The sequence below is a fragment of the Rhineura floridana genome, chromosome 1 (assembly GCF_030035675.1).
Source record: "Rhineura floridana isolate rRhiFlo1 chromosome 1, rRhiFlo1.hap2, whole genome shotgun sequence".
Taxonomy (NCBI): domain Eukaryota; kingdom Metazoa; phylum Chordata; class Lepidosauria; order Squamata; family Rhineuridae; genus Rhineura; species Rhineura floridana.
The window spans coordinates 67542989-67566647 of NC_084480.1; the positions used below are offsets into that span (position 1 = coordinate 67542989).

At 42.3% G+C, this 23659-nt stretch overlaps 1 pseudogene; it reads right to left on the minus strand.

The window, feature by feature from the left end:
- Window positions 1–424: 424 nt before the first annotated feature.
- LOC133376554 (uncharacterized) overlaps window positions 425–23659 on the minus strand; it is a 58779-nt pseudogene continuing 35544 nt past the window's right edge.

The window sequence follows — 23659 nt, forward strand, 5'->3', positions numbered from 1 at the left end:
ATGAGCATCAAATTACATGCTGCTATTTATAACTACAATTGTCCATTAGCATTAGCTTGGAAATGCACTTAAAACTCCAGAGGACAATGGGGAAAATTATTATTCAGGAATATTTGGTTTTAATCTCTGTAAAAGGACAGGATAACAATTCCCAAGAGGAACCCTTAAACCTCAGAGATTAATGTTTTCAACAACGAAAATAAGATCATAACACATTGCATGAATCTAATTGTAGATCTTCATATGTGGTATGTGAGCAAAAAAATGACACAAAACAAAGGGGGGAGGGGAAACATCTACATAAGAGGCTTTTTGTTTGGCTTTTTGTTTATTTACTAATAGCTTACAAAATTGAGCAGCTCATAATTTACAAGAGATGCCATAATAAAGTGTTACTAAATTATCATTTAGTATTGACATTTATTGGTAGGGGTACCCTGGTTCAGTAGCAAAAAAGACTAGACTAGATTTCCCTTCACAACTTAGTCTCTTTCCAGTGGTCGGTTCATGAAGTCTTGAATGGCCTTGTTTAATGGCAACCACTTACTGACTGAGGCTCTCAGTGCTGTAATCCATCTGGAAGAAAGGAATAGACAAAGCTGGTCACTTTGCAGCCCTGGGCTCCTACTGGGAGAAAGGGCAGGATATAAATAAAAATAAATAAGCGAGTGATGTTTGCATAACTAAAAGATAAGCACTGCTTGAACTAGTACTAAGATGGCATATGAACAACCATATCACATTGAGTGTGATGCCACATGTAGCAGAGACTGGTATCATGGGCGCACACATGCATGCGTGCGCGCGCGCACACACACACAGCAGGAATAAGAACATAACATAAGAAGAACCTGTTGAATCAGGCCAATGGCCCATCTAGTCTGGCATCCTGTTCTCACAGTGGCCAACCTAAGGGAAGCATGCAAGCAGGACCTAAGCACAAGAGCACTCTTGCCTTCAGAGGATTCCAGCAACTGGTAAAAATATATTGTAGTTTTCAAAGTACTTCATAGTTTTTATTTTATTTTAGTTCCTTACATTGAACTCTACAAATCCTTATTCTTCGGTTTAGTTTTAGGCAAGGCATGGAAAGCATTATGTAGGTATCCAGAAATGGTTAGCTAACTTACTGATACATCTACCTATAGCAAACAAAGGCACCTAGTGGTTTGAATATTTTGACATATGATAGATGTCTGACTAGGGATGGGGGAGAATTTGATTCAGTTCACATGTATAGGCCAACCTACGTAATCTGAACTTTCTGAAACCAAAACACACCACCCTTCAAAATTTGCAATTCTCTGAATTTTCCTGTGGTGTAATGGTTAAACTGTTGGACTACGACCTGGGACACCAGGGTTCGAATCCCCACGCAGCCATGAAGCTCACTGGATGAGCTTGGGCCAGTCAGTGCCTCTCAGCCTCAGAGGAAGGCAATGGTAAACCACCTCTGAATACTGCTTACCATGAAAACCCTATTGGTAGCATTGCCATAAGTTGGAATCAACTTGAAGACAGTCCATTTCCATTTTTTCCGAGCCAACTAATGCGTACAAAAATGCATATACTAAGATAAATCATGCATAAAATGTATATACCTCTGAAACTAGCATACAAAAATTCATTACATTCGGGGAAATATAAATATTAGTAAAAATATGCATTAGAAAAATGTGTACATTAGGTAAAACTACATACAAAATGTGTATGGTAGGAAAAATTCACAGTAAAATGCTGGTGAATTTTCATGAGGATTTATCACAAACTGATGTGGAAACGTGGAGAACTGAATTTAAGATTGGAAAAATTAGAAACTGAGAGAAACTGAAATTGACAGATTCATCCATCCTTATATCGGGATTATATAGAATTTACCAAATCCTGGAAATTAATATATAAAATCTGGACTGAGTATAAATGCTGCTCTTTCCATGAGTCTATGATGCACCAAAATAACTTTCACAGTAGCACTGTTAGCTCAGTTTTATTGAAACAGTCATTTGTGGATGTCCTTGCATTTCTATGGATGTCTCGGTCCATTTCTTAATTTCTCAAAGACCTTATTAGGATCCTAGGATTTTCTGAAGGCACAACTCATATTTATTTTCATCTGTTCTCCTATGGGACCTGAAAGTCACCATTATCCAACAAAAAACTTCAAAGGAAGACTCTAGTATGAAACTGAAAAATTAGAAAGTATCAGCAAGTTTGTATTGGTTGAAGGACTCTTCTAGGTGATAAATTAACATAGCAAAGGTAGACAGATGCTGTTATAACCAGTTATTGCTATTCTGTATGGTCACTTGCTTATCTTGTATATATTTGAGCTTTGCATAGAGCAGTGTTTCCCAAACTTTCAACATGTGCGTACCCCTTTTGAGACACTGATTTTACCGGCGTACCCAACTTTCACAAAAATAATTGGGAGAGGGGTAAGGTATTATAACACAATTGTAATTCCTATAATTTTATATGAAATGTTTGTAAAAAAATTAATACAAAGTAAGTACTAAACATTTTAATAATAGAAATAATATTTATATAACAAAAATATATATTCAAAAATATAGAAATAATTCATATACTAATAATTAAAATAACTATTATTCAAACAAAAAAAAACCATTCTGGAAATAAAAAGTAATACTGTTTTGGTATTAAAATTGTCAATACAAAACAACTGTTTAATGGGAGGGATGGAACTGCTTGTGACCAGATATTAGTGCGGCAATATCCGGTTCAATATTTGTGATCTTAAGACGAAGATGGGGCTCCACGTCAATAATTCAGTTTCGTTTTTTTGTTTTGATGTTCACAAGCGCAGAGAATCTAACCTCACACAAATACAATGTGGGGAAGGGGAGAAGATACTTAACAGCTTTATTCGATAGAGCTGAATATTCAGAACTAATGCTTAACCAAAATGAAGTCAGTTCTTTTTGTTCAAATTGTGCTTTCAGGAAACCATCTGAAGTCAGCTCCAAGAACTGTTCTTGTTCTGCATTTGATAGATTATTTGGCAATGTATGAACACTGGTGAGGAAAGGGTTTCTTATCCACTCAAAACTGTGGTCTGGTTCAGGAAAATACTTTCAAAGATCTTTCTGTAAACATTCCAAGTATTCTTTCATAGTTTGCAATACATAACTATCAAGTTCGTTAGTCGAGTTTGTTACTAAGTCATGAAGACATGGAAAGGAATCAAATTCATTAAGACTGAGACGTTTATGCCATAGCTTCAATTTGCTACAATCTTCAATTGCTACAATGCTTCAATAATTTGCTACAATCTTTAGATTACTATATTCTTACTAACTCAAACTGAAGACCTCAAAACCACCATTTTGACGTTGTAATAAAGCCTAAGCACTGCCTGGGTCAACAAATCACAAGCCTGGCTCCCCTTATTGGCTACAATCCTGAAAGGGCGGGATTAGATGCCAGAGCTTGGGAAAAAAAATTTTTGAACTATAACTCCCATCAGACCAATCCAGTGGCTATGCTGGCTGGGGCTGATGGGAGCTGTAGTTTAAAATAACTTTTCCAAGCTCTGGCTAAAAGCTGCTATACAGATTGGTTAAAAAGCAGATTAAACAGTCGCGGGGGGGCTGACGTTTTGGTGTATATCTCAGGAACCAGATGACCTAGAAACTTAGTGTTTTTTTTAAATTGAAGCTGAGAGTCCGGAGATTAAGGTAAGTTAGCTGGAGACCCAGAGGGGACCCCCCAAAACCGGAAACTCCAGCCAAAAAGCATGCAGCATGCAGCGGGTTTACAGAGGCAGCACTTGCCTGGGCTGGAGGTTTGAATCTCCCACTCTTTGGCTGCAGAGAGGTTTTCCCCCTATCCTGCCTGGAAACCACTTAGGCACGCAGCCCAAGAGCAGGCAGGGGATTCAAACCTCCCACCTAAAATTCACAGCTGATGAGCGGGCAGGCCAGGCAGGATGCGGGAAAAAACCGCTCTGCAGCCGAAGAGCGGGAGATTCCCCAAGAGGGAAGTGGCTGGCGAGATGGCTGCTGCAGGGCTGAAGATAGAGAAAAACCCCGCTTCCTGGTGTGAACATTTTTGTAGTCGAGCATAAGCATAAATATCTTTGTGGCGCCATCTGTCTGTTTGTAGAAGCGTTTTTTGGTGGCCAAAGTCATTGCGAGGGAGTCCGAGTCTTATGAGAAACTGGAGGGGTGCACGAAAAGACAAGGAATGCATTGAGAGCGAAATAGACTATGCATTGAATAACATTGGGATAAACCACTGTTATTATATTGATCTTCCCAGAGCTTGGAAAAGTTACTTTTTTGAACTACAGCTCCCAGCAGCCCCAGCCAGCATGGCCACTGGATTGGGCTGATGGGAGCTGTAGTTCAAAAAAGTAACTTTTCTAAGCTCTGGATCTTCCCTCATATGATTGTGTGAGAAACTGGAAAATCACAAGAACTGTATTTTCTCTTAAAAGAACACACGCACACGTTTTTTGCCACTAAAACCCAATGATAAAGTATAAAAAAACACATTTGGCCGCGTACCCTTTGAAACCCTTTCGCGTACCACCAGGGGTACACGTACCACACTTTGGGAAACACCGTTCTAAATGATGCTTTTATTGTTTTTTTTAATTCTATCATGTTTTTGTGTTTTGTAATGCTGCCTTGATACACTTTTATGAAAAGTGCGGCTTGTAAACATTTAATTAAATAAATAAAGTCTCTATTTGAACTATCATTGTTCACTGCAAACATTAGCTCTACTAGAAGACAGTTGATCACCTAGGCAATGATTCATAAGTCTCAACACTTTCTACTTCAGCCTCTCTTATCTACAGCTAAGGAAAGGTGTGAAGAGGCAGGTAGAAATAGATTAGGAAAACCATTTTAGGAGGACTGTAAAAAGATGAGATCATCATCTACCGTTTGTTTTCAGTTCCGCTTTCTGCACACAAGTAGAATGTTTTAAACTCCTGAGAAGGTGGTTTCACTTCAATCACGGACCTCCTGGAGCCAAGGGCCTGTTCACTCACAGTGTATCCCTGCAGGTAAATTCCACCTAGAAAAAGAAAGAGGGCTCATAGAGGACACACTATGCATGCAGATGGTCCCAGGCATCTCCAGCAAAAAGGAACTCTGAAAGGAGGGCTGGGAAAGACTTCCTTTAAGACCTTGGAAAATCACTGCCAGTAGATGGTACATGGCTCAGTAGACCACAGTATAACTTAAAGCAGGTTCATATGTTCATAAACATGACAAATCAGGTCCTTTTCCTGAGTAAGCATCTCCAGATCACATCAGGTCCACTATACCTCCTTTAGTGACTCCCAAGAACTCTAGCTCTTCCCCTCAACCTTTATTTGGCAGTTTCTCAAATGTTTCTTTATGTTACTGTGAAGGATGTGCAGTGTCACAACAAGGAAACAGAGCAAAGAAAAGTCACCATAAGCATCAGGCCTCCTAGAATAGCAGGCCAAGATGATAAGAGCTGCTGTCATAGGCCTGAGATGAAGCCCTGGCTCAGAGCTGCTGCCACTGCTCTTTCCTTCTGCCCTTCTGTTGGAGAGCATTTAAGGGGTTGATACCACAGAGATTAGGAGTCTACTAGCCTAGACAATCTCAACATGGGCACTGGGTGATATTGGGCAAGGTGAGGAGACCCTCTGGGCTCAGCTTTTCACCTCTATGGTATTAACCCCTCCATTTTCCCTCTGCCCTCATGAATTGGATAAAAAGAGAATCTGGGGGGGGGAACCACTTCCTGTCCCTTGGAATAGGATAGGTTGGAGAACAAGCAGCAGATCCCATGCCACTGGGATCAGTGAGGGCCTCCTCTGCACTCCTGGGCCATCAGCCAGTGCTCCACCTGGGCCACTGCTGGAGCCGGGCCCGGAGCCATTCAACAGTGGAACCAACTGCCAAAGGAGAGGGGGGACTCTCCTTTACTGGAGATCTTGAAGGACAGGCTGGACAGCTATCAGTTAGGGATGTCAGAGCTCTGGATTTCTGCATCAAGCAGGATGGCCTACAAACTCTCCTCCAACTCTTACAATTCTCCTTCACTCTTTTCTCTTTATTAAAATTAGCCTTTCTGAACACCAAGAAAACCAACAGATCTTATGACATATGTATACATAGTCTATATTTAAAAGTTCACTGTTGCTCTGAAGAGTCATTCTAAAGCAAATGATTTATGCTTCCATCAGTTCCACACCCCTACTGTTACTTATATCTGCCTGCAGACACTGAGTCTATTTTCAGTTAGCCTGAATTTACCGCTTGATCCTGTGCTGAAGTTCACACCAGGAGTTGAAGGGGTCTTCCCTCTGCCCCCCTCCATAAGCTTACAAGGTGACAGAAAGGGGACTGGTAATGATGGAGGAAACACAGGGATGAGTGGGAGAGAACAATTACATGGAGATGAGCAGTGAGGAATGGAGCAGCAACTCCAGCCACCTGATACTTCTCAGCCTGACACTGAAGAAAGAAGCAATGGGTCAGGTGGCTGCTGCCACCATCTTCATTCCCTAGAATGCCTCAGGGCCCTGCTGTTGCTTTGCAGAGGGGGTCTACACTGGCAGTGTGGCCTGGAGGCATTGGAGATATGGCCACTCAAACTGCCTGTCCTGGCACTTCCCAGTGGCAAGGAGAGACTGAGTGAGTGAAGTGTGTGGCTGGATCCAAAACAGGGTGGGACTCTGTGATGTTCCTGCTTATATTGTAAATATGGTAAGTGCTGTTTATATAGAAGACATATGGTAAGTGGAGTGAAAGAGGAGGGGGGAGTACATGAGCAGTAGAATGCTGGATGATTGGCTGAGCGTTTGAATGGCTGGGAGTATAAATGGAAGAATGACAGTTGAATCTGGGTGGTGGTGTTTGAGAGGTGTGAGGTGGTGGATTGTAAGGTGAATTGAGGAGGTGGTGTTTAGATGGTGTTTGGTGGTGGTGTTGAGAGTGAGTCGGAGTTATGAGGCAATTAGTAAGAAGTAAAGTACATAACAGAATATAGATGAAACCATACGCTTGTGAAACATTCTAAAAGTAATCTTGTTATTTCTAATTCTTAATAAATATATTTCTTGGATAAACATAAGCATGATTCCTTCAGCTGGGAAACACATACCAGGGGGGATAGCAAAGTAACCAAGGCTGAACAGTTTGTATCGAATGGTGGCAGCAGCGGATCAGAGGAAAGTGCATCCAGTCCCACAGAGAAACCCAGGGCTGTATGCTTCAGTACAAGAGGCTGCAGGGGGGGTTGGGAATTACCTATACCAGTATCCTCTTGCACTGCAAATCAGCTAAAACTAAGGGGGTGGGGGATGGCTGGAAAATGAAATGGATCAGTCTTCATTGTCAGAGTATAAACAAAGAAGGATGGACAACCATCTCCAGTAACATCTCCTTAGTACCAGTAGGGAACAGGTATGCTTGTTTAACATATGATCATTATCCTCTAAGACAGCAGATCATTCCCAAGTATAACAGATAGTGCGCAGCTTTGGAAGGAGAAAAAGTGCAAGGTCTAATTGCTGAAACAGTGAAGGCAGTTTATCAAAGGCTGGATATATTAGAGGGCAATCTATGAAACCTTGCCAGTGCCCCAGTCCTCACACCTTTGTCTGACCATGCTGCATGCTCTCCTGATAGAGGAAGAATGCGGATGGGGACGGCAGCCCCTGTCTCCTTACCTTTTGTGATTACCCTTTTAGCTGTTTTTTTTAAGGCTATGAGGTGTGTGATATGGCTTAACTTGGGAGGACTCAGGAGCTGGGTCTTGTGCATTTCATAAAGGATCTCCTCCCTTCACCCTATAATTTCAGCAGTCATCAAAGTTTCCAGTCTTACATTATTGACTCTTTTCTGTTAGCTAGAAAAAAAGAAAGGTTATGACCTACCTAGGGCATGCGTAGAGCGTATGCTGGCATAAAAATACAAACAGCCATCTTTCAGAATGCAGTAGTGTTGAACCCACATGTCCTTGTTTCTGTCCAGTTGATGAAGAAGCCCTAGGCACTCCGGGTTTTTGATGGCAAGTGGCGGAAGGCTTGTGTTGTGTATGGTGACATCTACCCAGACATGGTTCTGCATGTTTGAGTTAGGAAAGAGATCACCTTTTCTGTTGGTAAAGAGGCTAAACCCACACAAACTTTTCCAAACATATTTAAAGTTACAAGAATGTAGAATGTTAAGATGGCAGCTGATAATTTGTCTGGTATATATTGTACAACAAATACCTCCCAACAATTCCTAAGGCACATTTTCAGGCATATAAGTTCTGATTTCCACCTATAAGAAGAATATGTTAAAAATCCATACTGTGTCCATTTTAATTAACACATGATGTTCTGACTTCATTTTGGTTTTTAACTTCATGGTGATTTCTGGTATCACATTAACCCGCACATTTTTTGTCTCGCACCTTAAAATGCAGCCATTGCTGTTGCTAAGAATGTGTATATACAGTGATTATTTGGCATTTCATTGCTAAGGAACACATCTGGCCAAATACATCTGGTGGGGATAGGAATTAAGAATGCATGTTTATGCAGTGAAATGAACCCACTATTTAATTGCATTGACATTAATCGGACATGCATCTTAATGTATACGGCTTAAAGGCATGCAGTTGAAATCGTAACATCAGAAGCTATTTTTAGCCATCAGCATTTGCAAAGATTGATGCTTGCTTTGAAGTCAATTTTTAGACAGATAGCCATGTTAATTGGTTATAGCAAAATATAACAAGAAGTATCTTGTGGCACCTTAGAGACAAATTTATTATGGCACATTTTCGTGCACGGCTTCTGATGAAGCAGACTACTCCAGGGATGGAGAACTTGTGGCCCTCCAGATGCTGTTGGACTCCAACTCCCAGCAGCCCCAGCTAGCTTGTCTAACGGTCAAGAAAGATGGGATTTGTAGTCCAGCAACATCTGGAGGACCACACATTCTCCACCCCTGCTCTAGTCCATGAAAGCTTAGCCTTTATTAGGTTTATTAGTTCTTAAAGTGCCACAAAACTCTTGAAGTCTGATTGGAGAGCATTGCTATGGGTACAAACGGTGATTCAGTATATAACTGCAGACCTCTCTAGTCAGCATTAAGCAGCATTGTGGTGCAATACTAAGAGATCTGCTTGGTAGAAGTAACCATTAATCAGGCAAAAAATACTTAGTCCAGATCGAAAATATGTGGCCGACTACTTGCCTAAATGTCTAAATCGGAGCATGGGTGAAAAAAGCAGGAATCAAAGGTGTGGGAAAAATAATTTTAATATCCAATGCATTTCCTATCTCTCAGGTCCTTCATCAGAGAGTTTCAAATACAGATGATCAATCTTTTTTTATACTATCTGCACTTTCCCTCCGTGGTGCAGAGTGGTAAGCGGCGGTAATGCAGCTGAAGCTCTGCTCACGGCCAGAGTTCGATTCCAACAGAAGGAGGAAGTTGAATCTCCAGTAAAAGGGGTCGAGGTCCACTCAGCCTTCCATCCATCCGTGGTCAGTAAAAAGAGTACCCGGCATATGCTGGGGGGTAAAGGAAGGCCTGAGAAGGAACTGGCAATCCCACCCCATATATACGGTCTGCCTAGTAAACATCGCAAGACGTCACCCTAAGAGTTGGAAATGACTTGCACTATAAGTGCGGGGACATCTTTACCTTTTACCACCTTCCCTCTACTGTCAAATATTGAACTTTCATTTTTAAAATTCCCTGATGAAGGACCTAAGAAGTCCAAAACACAATGGATATTAAAACTTTTTTCGCACCTCTTTGCTGCCTCCCCCCCCGCATTTGCCCAGAATTTTCCCTTTTTGCTGCACTAAATCAGAGCATGCAAACAAAAGGTCCCAAAAGATTCTTAGAAAAACATAGGATGGCATCCAATGGTGTCCGTCCACCAGCGGAATGAACTGCTTGCACAATGGGACTTCCTCTTCCTCTCTTCTGCAGTTTCCTAGTGGAAACTCCCCCAGGACGTTCAGGAATCCAGTGGATTCCATTAGTCTCTGGGGGGCAGACCACCTTAATCTGTCAGCCCCCCTGCAAGGGAGGATTGGAGCTATAAGTGTAAACTTCACCAGGAAGTGGTCTGACCATAACAATGGAGTGATGTCCACTGCAGATGTCCATCTCCAGACCACTCTTTCCGCCATCTGGAGGAAAAAACAAAATTCAGGGTGTGCCCTGCCCTATTTGTCGGCAAGGTGACAAATTGAGACAGTCCCATGGTCATCATAGAGGCCACAAAGTCCCAAGTTAGAGCACTAGAGACAGCCTCAGCATGGACATTGAAATCACCCAGGACTATTGTTCTGGGCTTCTCCAATACCACAGCCAAGACGGCCTCTTCTAGCTTGGTTAGAGAAGCTGCTGGGCAGCAGGGTGGATGGTACACCAGCAGCAACCCTAGTTTATTGTCTCCTTGGCCCCATACCAGGTGCAGGCCCTCACAGCCAGCTCCAAACAAAGTGGTTTCCTGGTGACAGAGATGGAAGTTCTGTAGACCACAGCAATCCCTTCCCCCCATCCCTGCAGGCAAAGCTAGGTCAGGTCAACTCCTCCCAGCTCACCTACCCAGGTCTCCATAATGCACACCAAATTGGCCCCTGGTCTTATTGTGTACTAATTTTGTGTGAAACAACAGCTCACACAGGTCAGTGGGCACAATAGATGAACAACTAGGAATCTGGCCATGGGGGGAGCGGGAGCGAGGAACAAGGTGTAGATAACCCTGGCCTCGTCTTCCCTGCTGTCACCTGGAGTGGAAGGTGTAAATGTCTCCATGGCTGATTATGTATAACAGTACTCTTGAGAATTAAAACAGGTTGCTTCTGTCTTATGAGGAAACAAATACATGGCCATGTAAAAAGGATAAAGCTGCAGACCAGGTCATTTCTCTCCATTTTTACATCAAATGGAAGCTATCAGAGTCAAACCTCTGCACTCTAAAGCTAATGTGCTCGCTTTTCAACAAAATTTGTAAGCAGCATAGTAGCACATGTCTTTGGTCATCTAAAGTTCTTAGAGAGAAACACTACAATGTTGAAAGCACCCTGAACAATCCATTTCCCTTTAAATTACGCTATTTCTCCTGGACCCTTGATGAGCCTATAGAGGAGGAGATGAGCTAACTTCAGGAAATATCATTAACTACATCCCCTGCCACTCCTTGCAGGTGAACGTTCAGGGGTGTATTGCAGAAAAGTCCAAGATAAGACTGCAATGACGCTCAGCATATTTGCGGAATAATTTCCTTACTCTCGGTCTCATTAGGATGACATAGTGTCAGTGATTCAGAGAAGCGCTGTCCTTTGTAAAAGGGAGCACTTGTTATTTAGCCTAAAGAGGATTGTAATTTTGTAGCCACTTATTTCATTTTTTAAAGAGAGAAAACAAACTGTAAACAAAATTACTAATGAAACCTCTTATGTGATTATATTTGCATCTGTTCACATGAAAAGAAATGAAAAACAATACATCTTAAACATAACATAGCAGGAAAAAGTAGTAATCCATAAAAATAATTGGTTTTCCCAGTAGTAGAAAATTGCAAAAAGGCTGAAATTGCCTAAAGTCATGTTACCCGAAGAACTCTCAGAAGAGACCTTTCACCCCTGCTCTTAGCTATGTTTGTTATTTTTAAATCCTGCATAGCTTTGACTGCTTTAATCTTTTTGTATATGTGTGGTATTTTTTGCTACATTTGACCAGGGTAGGTCTTCAGATGTTGCGATCAGGAATGTTGGGAATTGTAGTCCAACAACATCTGGAGAGCCAGAGGTTCCCCATCCCTGATTGAGACCTTCTTTGTTTAAATCACTCTTTTAGTAGAACAGTGCCAAAATTCCTACCAGGTTTTGGAAGAAAAAGTTATACTTAAACTAAGAGAAATGTGTCCACTGTTTTCTTCATTCTGTTGAAAGCAACCAATTAATAAAAATCATGTAAAATTCCTGAATGCCCTCATCCCATCCCTGATTCTTATGTGTAAGTGACACATACTTTTCATCCATACAATGCCTTTTTCATTTTTTTAAATCCACATTCTGGACCCAATGATCGTTCTGCTGCAGAGGTGGTTTCCTCCTTTTTTCTAGCTAAATCTGGTATAGGCCATTCAATGAATGTGCCCCGTCAGTGCAAGAATATCCACTTGCACAAAGGGACTTCCTCCACCCCCCCCCCTCTGCACATGCCACATGGCCTTTCTAAATCTCCTCCAGAATAGGGAAACCCATAGAACAGGTTTAGGGGGCACATGGGGGAGGAGAGGAAGGAAGTCCTGTTGTACAAACAGAAATCCTTGTACTGAATGGATGCTTCCTTACTGCTATGTTGAAATACAACTCTTTATGCCAGGATCTGATTGTATCGGTCAAAACTAATTATATTATTTAAAAAAGCTTAAGTGTGTAGAGCTACAGCTGGTATAGCACAGTGGGGAGGAAAGCCTAGCTGAGAGTCCAGAGTCTGTGAGTTCAAATCCCCGCTTGTGTCGCATGGGTGTCAAGGGCCAGCTAAAGATCACCCCCACAGTGAGTGGCTCAGGAGTTACATGCCCTCCACCTGTGCAGCCGTGGGGAAGCTGCATAGTCCCAAGGAGCCCATTTGCCCCCCAGCTGGCAGTTGCTGACAAGAATGGGTCTGGCTTGTGCAGCTGTGGCAAGCTGAGCAGGCCCTAGTCAGCTGGTGAGAGCCTCAGAGGGAGGCAATGGTAAACCCTCTCTGAATACCGCTTATGATGAAAACCCTATTCATAGGGTCACCATAAGTTGGGATCGACTTGAAGGCAGTCCATTTCCATTTCCAAGTGTGTAGAGATATAATAAAAGGCAATGGATCTGAATTTTACTTCCTTGGCTTACCTTAAACCAAGGTGCTATCTCACTATAGGTGCTGTATTAGAATGACAAAGCTAAGATGACTGTGCTACCACCAATTCTGGCAGCTGTTAATGATCACTACACTTATCTTGTATACATAGGAGGCTTGCATAGAAATGCATTTGCTGTATTTCATTGTTTCATGCCACAGATTGTTTTCCCTCAACACCTGTATGTGCATGTGTTTCATGCATCTGAAGAAGAGGACTCTAGTGCAGCCTTTCCCAATCTTTTGGTTCTCAGATGTTACTGGACTACAATTCCCATCATTCCTAATCATTGGCCATACTGGCTGGGACTGATGGGAGTTGTAGTCCAACAACATCTGGGAACCCAAAGGCTGGGAAAGGTTGCTCTGGTACCTAAAAGCTTATGCCACAATAAATCCAATAGTCTTGTAGGTGCCTCAAGAGATGGCTTGTTTTTGTTGCTAACCGACTAACATGAATACCCTACCAGAGTTACCTTTCTTTGGTTACTTCCAGGCAACCTGTTTATTGAGCATTCATATTTGCAGATTATATTACATCAAACAAGTGTTATCCCACACTTTTATGTGCATTTCCTGTTATTTCCTTATAGCAAAAAGCCTGATCTTTTGAGGAAATGGGTTTGTTGTGCAAGACCTCCAAATCAATGTCCATTGCACAACATGAAATTGCTGGTATGTGATTGAATCCTACCCCAACGTAGTGACAGTCTAGAAGTACCCTTGGACTCTGACTATTCATCTAAAAATGTGGCTTCCAGAGAAATATTTGCAACTCTTTCTGTTTTTCCAGAATGTCCAGAAACTATTGGTAAGATTAGCAAAGAACAAATACAGAGAGATCCCAGTGTGCATGGCAGCCTCTTTAAATTCACTCACACAGCAGCTCACTGCAAACAGGGAAACAAAAGCGCTGACAGGCTCAGTGGCAGAGACAGAAGAACCAAGGAAATGTCTACCAGGCCAGCCTCTCAAGTGCTAAAATATTACCTGATGAACAGGATGCACAGTTTTCTCCATGGCCTCCAGCCACCTATGAAAAGAACAATAGATGAGAACAGGTTTGTTTGGCAGGAAAAGAGCAACACTGGGCCTTGCCATGCTTTAGGAAAAATGGTAGGTAGGTCTGTATGACAGAATACTGGGCAGGGTGAATTTCAAGGACATGCTGGAGTCTATACCTTACAAAACCTTGTGGAACGCCTCTCCCGCTATGAACCTACCCGTTCACTTCGTTCAGTATCTAAGGCCCTCCTCCGGGTACCAACTCACCAGGATGCCCGGAGGATTGTTACTAGATCTAGGGCCTTTTCTGTGGTGGCCCCCGAACTGTGGAACAGCTTACCAGAGGAGATACGCCTGGTGCCTACGGTTCTTTCTTTTAGGCGCCAGGTTAAGACCTGGCTATACTCCCAGGCATTTTAATGTTCAGTGTTTTTATGTTTAATGTTTTAGTTTAATTTTGTTGCTCTTTGTTACTGATTTTATTTTAATATTGTATTTTAATCTTGTTTTGTACACTGCCCAGAGAGCTATTAGCTATGGGCGGTTTAGAAATGAAAATAAATAAATAAATAAATAAAACAAGTGCTAACAATATCCTCACAACATTCCTTATACTGGTATGGGTATGGGTTTTGCAAACATTCCTAATCTCCACCATTGCTGCACTTTTCGCCCTCTGTTATTGGAAGACACATGCAGATAGCCACAGATCTCCATGAAAGGTACTGGTATCTGCAAGGATGCACAGATTCCTATGAACATTTGTGTGTGTGTGAAGCCTGGCCCAAAGAAGTGTACCAGGAGGAGGAATATACTGTATAGCAAATGCACAAACTGGAGTCCTGGAAAGCAGCCTGCTTCAGAATACCAATTGCTGGGAGATAACAGTAAGTGAGGGCTGTTGACCTCCTATCCTTCTTGTGGGGTTTCCATAGAAAACTGGTTGGCTGCTGTGAGGAGCAAGACCAGACAGGCCTTTCATCTGATCCAGCATGGCTTTTCTTATTTTTTAATGTTAAAGAACCAAAAAGAGGGACAACTGCAAAGGAAATAAAATGTTAAAAATGATACATACAGACTGCTGACACACCCATATCCTTGCAAAAAGGAAAAAAAATTCATAGAAGACAACCCCATTTAAATCTCAATGTGAATGTTTTACTTCTTTCAGTAAGAGAGTGCCTGATGATTATGCAATTGACCTTAATAAACAAATACATTGTGCAGAACTAGAAAAAGAAAAGGCAAAAAGGACTGAAATGAGTGGATTATGTACCTTTTCATCTCTTGGTTTGATGTGGCACAGAAATAAAAAATCCTGTTTCTAGTCTGAGGAACACATTTAAAAACAAATGGTTTGCCTAGACTGCTGTCCACACCAATTTCCGCACCTTCCAGCTTTGTTACTTCTAATGGTCTGCACTTTCCTTCATCCTGTAATGAAGACAAAGAAAGAAAAGATTTGGAGAAAAGTAATACGAGACTTATAGACTTTCTTTTCTTTTCTTTTCTAAAAAGCCCTTTTATTCCACAAATTGCTTCTAAACTCAAAAACAAAGGCTGCAATCCAGTTACTATGGAATTGCACTGAAATAAACAGATTTGTGTGTATGCATTCTATTTAAAGTCAAGTGGATTTTTGCCTGCACCCCAGCTATCTGAATCTCTTTTACTCTATGATGCATAGACAAAAATGTGTCTACATTAGCCTTGAAGCAGAAAAAAAGAGAGAAAATGCTTCCTTGCTTGTGAAACATTTCACAAGTGTGCCTGTGAGATAGATCACATTCTAGTCCTGCTCTTTTTCTAGGATGCTGGACTTAATTTTGGTTTTAGAAAAGAATGTTTCATAATGTGCTTGCATGGGGCTGGCCCTATCATTTGGCAAAGTATGATGGCTGCCTGAAGTGGCACATATTGGGGGGGAAGGGCAAGCAGTGACACTGTGCTGGAGGACACAGCTACTGTGAAGCTAGCCTGATATTCTCAACAGTGGTGAAGGACACTACCCTGTTGCCAGGATTGAAGAAAGATTCAATGGCCAGTCCAGTTGGCTTCTGTACATGGACAGTACCATCTGGTCCTTTGCTTCAGGCAGGAAAATGTCTTCGGCCCTATGCCTGCAGTGAAGAAACTCCAACACTTCCTATTGTACACACTCTTCCAAGCTAAGCTAAATTTCCAGTGGTGGTGGTTTTTATTTTCACCAGCCCCAATAATTCATAAAATAAAACCCCAGCGTCAAAGGGAAGGGCTATATTTGTGCCCTTCTGCTTTTCATTTTGAGATGAACCTTGTCTTTTAAGCTATTTTATAGTGCTCTGTTAAGCTCCTCCTTGACTCCTTGATTTATGCTTTCTGTTTCCTGATGCAACCTAAATCCTACAGTTTCCAAATGGCTATGCTGTATATCCTATCCCTTATGTTGATTGCCAGAACCAACTTAGATTACTTCCAAAGAGACAGTCAGCTGGTTCAGATGTAATACAAAACTATAGTTTGTGCTAAACATGCTTAAGACCCTACTCCATAGTTTTGGCTGCTATATGGACAACAGGGAAAACATGCCTACTTTTGTTTCTTATCTGCTCAAGACTCAGCTTCATAAGTTCACTCCCATTTCCCTTGTGTGGTAGCCTCTTGAGGCAGAGTAATGCCTGTCTCCATAGTTCAGTGGCCTCTTGAGGCAGAATAATGGCCCTAACTGTGGTTTGTCAATGGTTCTTGAATTCAGACATAACAGGAAACAGTGTTTTGCAGATCAGCTTGAAACTGTGGTTCAAAATAGAGGTTTTCAAGTCAGCTTCAAATTGTGGTTGTAGATCCTGGTGTTTCAACCCCAAGCAACCCACAGTTTGTGGGCAGGCTTAGGTTCTAACATTCAAACAAATTATGGGTTTCTGTTATACCCAAACCAAACCAGCAAGACTGATGAGGAAAAAATGCCTTGCCAAAGCTACAGAGTGAGTCCATCAGACTTACAACCCAGATCTCCCAGATTCAATTTCAACTCTGTGTCTACTGGCCTAGTTTCTCATTATCCTATTTTTTTCTTACTGTTGTCATGAAGCATCACTGCCACTTTTATGATTAAGGATAGACCAATTGTGACACAACCTACTTTTCACACTAGACTGTCAATCATAATACCAAACTTTGTCAAAGTAGGCCCCAAATTTCACCCTGGGCTTAGAGTTGCCATTTGTATGGCAAAAACTGAGCAAATACATCATAAAAAACAAGACAGCTATTTGCAAAAATAAAAAAATGCATATGGTAATTTATATCTATAGACACAAGTGTATAGTACTATAAACAAACAGAAATATAAAATATCTTGCCATAGTGGAAAAGACTATGATCAGCTGCTCTGTGGTCACAGACTCTGCTGTACAGATCCCTGTTTATTATTATTCTGCATCTTGGACCAGCCAACCCTTCAAATAGAGGGCTGTCTTCTCTAAAATAGGCACATAGCCTGCTTTATTTGAGGTATGATGATTTCTCATCTCTGAGTCATTACCACATTATATTCTGTGCTCTCATCCACCATCTGTTGTAAACTCTGCCGATACCATGGTGGTGGTAATACCAGAGGTGGAGGAACTTGGCCAGAGAATAAGCAGAAATGCGGATCCACTGTAGACCTCCCCCATTCTAGCTGTGCTATCAGAAAAGTCATCTATACACAGAATTGCAAAATATTCAGGAAGATGCATGAGCCATTAGAGACAGAGAAGCAGAAATGTTCCACAGTTTATATAAGGATACATAAGCCAGGTCAGATCCTTTTTAGTCTGGAATAATAGACACCATCTCATTTTGTATTCACAATCACTAACACCATTTGGATTACCGACAGGAAACCTATGGTCTTCCAGAAGTTGTTGGACTTCAGCTCTTATCAGCTCCAGCCAGCATGACCAAATGGTCAGACATAATGGGAGTTGTAGTACAACAACATCTGGAGGGCCACAATTTCCCCATCTCTGATTTAGACTCATATTCTATCCATATATTCCATCCTACTGGGAGAAAGGGCGGGATATAAATCTAATAAATAAATAAAATAAATAAAAATAATAAACATGCACTGAAAGAGCTGAACTAATTGGATAGTTCACATCTGCTCTCAAACCATAGTTTCCCATCATATGATCTATACCTGTGTCCTGGTTTGCAGCCCTAGCTTGGAGGACTTGCACAAACCATAGTTTGTCAGTTTGGATGCAATGGCAAACTATGATTTCCAAGGAAGCAGAAGTTAACTCCATAAACTAGAATGTGTAAGGGCAGGGGGACAGTGTGTAAGGGCAGGGGGACAGAGGAGGAAGTGTGCAAGCAGAGGGCTGTTCATATAATGGCAACCCATGGATTGTTGTTATATGTGAACTGAACTACAGATGCTTTGGCCACCTTGATTACAAATATGAAAAGGAAGTTAAAGCATTTAATCTTTATCAAGTGATGTAAACATGTGCCATCAGATGTGGGCATGGAAAGGCAAATCTCTTTATAAAATACAATTGGTGAGTTTATGTGATAATTTTCAGAGGATAATTCTTGCTCTCTCTCAATAACTTGAATGTGAGAATATGCTATAGGAGACTGTGACGCCCTTCCCTGGCTCTCCCTGTCAGGTTCCTACCTGCTCGTGGCTACTGCCTTTCACTAGGCACCACCAGGGACTCCACCAGTCCGGACTGTCCTTTTTTATGGTTTCTGTCTCCGCTCTAGCACAGATCTCAATAGATCCCCCTGCTAGACAGCACCACCAGTCACGTTCTACAACCAATGTTCCCAGAGACCTTGCCTGAGTCTCTCTATCCGGTTACATTCGTGACTGCGTGCCTATGCTGTTCCCAACCCCCTTGTATCAATGCAGATAACTCATAACTCGGGGTTGCTCTGGATACTTATAATGTTATCTTCTCCTCTTCACCGCTGCCACCATTTGTTACTGTTTCCCTTCAGCCTTGGTTATTACCTTACCCTCCCTTCTGGTCTGTGAAACCCCAGCCAAGGATCAGGCCTCCGGTAAACCAAAATAGTATTTATTAAATAACATTAATAACAAGATAACTTTGATAATGATCTACAAGCTTATGGTTTCATCTATTACTGTGATATTTGACTTATTACTAATCCGAACTCCACCTCCCTCTTTCTCCACACTCTCCTGACATACACCAACTCACACCCACCTCCAAACTCCACTAAAACAACCCACTAACGTCCACCAAACACCTCTCAAGCAACCCACTCACGTCCCCCCAGATTCAACTGTCATCCTTCCATTTATACTCTCAGCCATCCAAACACTCAGCCAATCATCCAGCATTCTACTGCTCATTTACTCCCCCCTCCTCTTTCATTCCACTTACCACATATCTTCTATACAAACAGCACTTACCATATATACATTAATACAGGAACATCACAGAGACATCTTTGTTAAACCATTTATTTAAAATATTTATATATCGACTCTCATTAAAATAATTCCAAGGTGGTGTAAAATAAAACAAATCAGTACAAAACAATTTAAAAAATAAAAGTAAGTTAAGCAGCAGAAGCAACAAAGAATCCAGTAACTACAATGCATGACTATTGTAGTTGCCAGATATTGTTCAAATAGTATCAAAGGCCAGGGAAAACTTGAATTAGGAAATATGTTTTTAACAGCAGGTGGAAGTTCACTACAGTAGGTGCCTGCCATAACTCAGGGGAGGAGGTCATTCCATAGGCTGGAGGTCACAGTGGAGAAGGCCCTTCTCCAAGTTGCCATGAGATGAACCTCTATAGGCCACAGCATAATGAACAGGGTCTCCTCCAAAGATCTTAAAGAATGGGCAGGTTTCTATGGGAGGTATTAAACAACCTTTTCTTAAGTTGGTTAGGTTGTTAGGATGCTCTGCTTAACAACTTAGCTCCTGCATTTTACCCCAGCTCCTGCTTATGAAGCACCTTTAAGGTCACCCCCACATAGACCCTATTGCAATAGTCAAATCCTGAGTTACCTATAAATGAGTCTTTGTACTAGGCTACAGTGATCCAAGAACACTCATAGCTGGTACAGCAGCTGAAGCTGGCAAAAGGCATTCCTAGCCACTGAGGTTACCAGGGACAAAGATGAATCAAGAAGCACCCCGGACTATGTATCCATTCCTTCAGGGAGACTGTAACCCTGTCCAAAACAGGCACATTCCCCACTTCCTTGACATGGGAACTATCCACCCACAGGACTACCATCTTAGCTTCAGCTTCTTGGACCTCATCCAGCCCACCACCATGTCCAGACACTGGCCCAGGACTTGCAGTGCCACATCTGAGTCAGCTGTAGCAGAGAAACAGAGCTGGGTATCATCAGCATACTGATGACACCATGCTCCGAATCTGCTAAGGACCACTCTCAACAGCTCCAACTAGATCAGAGGTGGGGAACCTTTTTCAGCCCAAGGGCCACATTCCTTTCTGGGCACATCCCAGGCAAATGGTGGAAGGAGCCAGAGACAAAATTGGGTAGAGCATGAATGTGAATTTTGCCTTTGAAATGTAGGCTAGTTTCTACACACTCACATATCCCTCTTTATCCCCCATCCAGAGTCCACAGCAAACAAACTCAAGGTGGATGCAAAGCAGGGTTGGTGAGGGGTGTGGCTGAGAAGGGTGTGTGGCCTGGGGAGAGTCCTGAGGGCCAGTTAGAGAGGCTTGGAGGACCACATTTGGCCCCTAAGCCTAAGGTTGTGTATCCCTGGTATAGAAGTTAAATAGCATTGGAGGCAAAATGGTTCCTTGTGGTACCCCACAGTATAACTGATGGGGACCTCCAAAACTGGTACCCTCTTAGACTGTCTTTGTAGATAGGAGTGGACTCACAGTGCCTCTGACTCCCACAGAAGAAAATCAAGGAAGAGTAACAGGGTCGCATTTCCTCTGTCCCTCTCCCAATAAAAGTACTCTATCAATTACAAGAAAGGTCATCCATCCATTACAAGACATCATTTCCAGTGGTCCCTTTTCTGCTAAGAGTCACAAAATATCTTAACAGTGGCCTATGGGTAAAACATCATAACCATGCCTACTGTGTGACGGTGAGGGCAGCGAAGAAGGCCAGCTTCTCTGCCTCCAGTGCATCCTCAAGTAGCCATTCAGTGGAGCTTTTTCATACTGTCAGGGGTCTGTTAATATCAACTCCAGGCAATGGAGTTTTAGATTCTTCAGAAGCCCACTGCAAATTGTTTGCAAGGCACTTTGAGCAATCTTCACACCCCATCCACAACTACTATAGTCCCCAGTGAATTGTACAGTGCAACATCTGCTGCAAGTTCTTGGGATCAGTTACAGTTGATGAGGCCTGATGACACAAACAAGGAGCTCACAACAATGAGGCCAGCAACACGTCTTCTCAACCCTTGCTCTTCTTGGCTTATTAGAGCTTGCCGAGAGGGTATGACTGAGTGGATCTAGGGTATGGTCAACGGGTCTTTACTAGAAGGAGTGGTCCCAGCAACCCTGAAAGAGGCGGTGAACTGACAGCTCCTGAAAAAGCCTACCCTAGATACATTGGTTTGTGACAACTACTACCCAGTCAGAAATACTCCCTTTTTAGGAAAGGTGATCAAGAGGGTTGTGGCATAGTAATTTCAAGTACTCTTGGATGAAGCAGATTATCTTGACCCATTCCAATCTGGGTTCAGGCCTGGTTATGGGACTGAATTGGTTTTAGTCGCTCTGATGGATGACCTTTATCGGGAGAAGACAGGGCAAAGTGTGGCCCTGTTATTCTTACTTGATCTCTCAGTGGCTTTTGATATCATTAGCCATGGTATGCTTCTGGGCCGACTTGGTGTGATGGGTATCAGCAGCACTATTTTACAGTGGTTCCAATCCTCTCTCCAGGGTTGTTTTCAGAGAATAGTATTGGGTGATTGTCTTTCAGCCCCCTGGTAGTTGTGCTGTGGGGTGCCACAGGGTTCCATCTTGACCCCAATACTGTGTAACATCTATATGAAGCCCTTGGAAGCAGTTATCAGGAGATTTGGGGCAAGGTATCTGATGCTGATGCTCTATTTCTCTGTAACATCTGAATCAGGAGAGGCTGTGCAAGCCATTAACCAGTGCCTGGACTTGGTGGTAGGCTTGGATGAGGGCCAATAAACTGGATCTGAATCCTAGCAACACAGAGGCGCTGTGGGTTCCCAAGTTGGATAATTGGTCAATTGCTGCTTTGGATGAGGTTGTACTCCCTCTCACAGAACAGATTCATAATCCGGGGGTGCTCCTGGATCCTTCTTTGTCGCTAAAGGCCCAGGTGACCTCAGTGGCTAGGAGTGCCTTTTACCAGCTTTGGCTGGTAAGACAGCTGAGGCCGTCTCTGGACTGGAACAGCCTGACCACTGTTGTGCATGCACTGGTAACCTCCAGGCTGGATTACTGTAATGCGCTCTGTGTGGCTGCCCTTGAGGTTGGTCCTGAAGTTGCAGCTGGTGCAAAATGTGGTGGCAAGACTACCTACGGGGGCAAGGTATCACCAACATGTCACCCTGCTGCTGAAAGAATTGCACTGGCTGCCCTTTTGCTATCAGGCTAAGTTCAAGCTTCTGGTTTTGGTGTACAAAGCCGTATGCAGCTTGGGACCAGGGTACCTGAAAGATTGTCTTACCCCTTATATATCCAGTCAATCACTGATGCTTTGCTGGTGAGGGCCTCCTGCAGATACCATCTTATCAGGAGGTCCCTTCCACACAACATAGAAAGTGGACCTTTAGTGTTGTGGCACTGATACTTTGGAATTTCCTCCCCTTAAATATTAGACAGGCATCATCTTTTCAGCATCTACTGAAGATCTTCCTCTTTCAACAAGCCTTTTAAGTAGAGCCCTTATCCCAGTCTGCATCTGTGCTGGAATTGCTTTTTAAAATGTTTTAAAAGATTTTTTAAAAGATTTTTGTGTTAATATGTTTTAAAGCCTTTAGCTTTTAAGATGTTTTAGATTTTTGTTTGCCGGCCTGGGCTCCTCCTTGGAGGAAGGGCTGGGTATAAATTAATTAAATAAATAAATAAAATATCCAGTGAAGAACACTAGCAAGCCTCATGTGGCCACATGATCCATCATTTCAGGATCAGGTGACATCAACACCACAAGCCACTTTGCCTCTGCCCTCCTCATTTCCTTGCGTTACCCAAATAATTTCCTTGAAATAGTGGCTCACAATGCCTGTGAGCTCCCAACCCACAGGGGCCTAGATTGAGTGGTCCCACTTCCTGATGGATGGCTCAAGGGGAAATAAGAGGAACTCCAGCATAATGTTGTCCTATGCCCATTTGCTCTCTCGACCAGGGCATGCAACTCCCTGGCATACAAACTGTAATTTGTGCTTTCCATCTGGAAAGAAATTCATCATTCACAAATAAGAGAAATACAAAGGATGTCTCAAAGAGTGCCATGGAACCTTAAAGACTAGCAGATTTATTATGACATAAGCTTTTGTGGGTTAGAGCCTAGATAGAACAGTATTGTTTAATTAGCAAATATATCCACTGACAATGGGCTTCATCGAGGCTCTGCAAATGAAATCAGATTGTAGGCTGGTTATAAAGAATGGGGGTGACTTTCTGCCTGTGGTGGATAAAGCTCTCTGTTAGAATAAACAGCAAATGCACATTGTACCTCTAGGAGGAATAGCTCAGACCTAAATCTATTTATAGTTAAGCCTTTTATATAAAGCACTTAGACTTAGCAATGAATACACGGGCTTGAAAGAAGAAGGGCCTGAATGCTC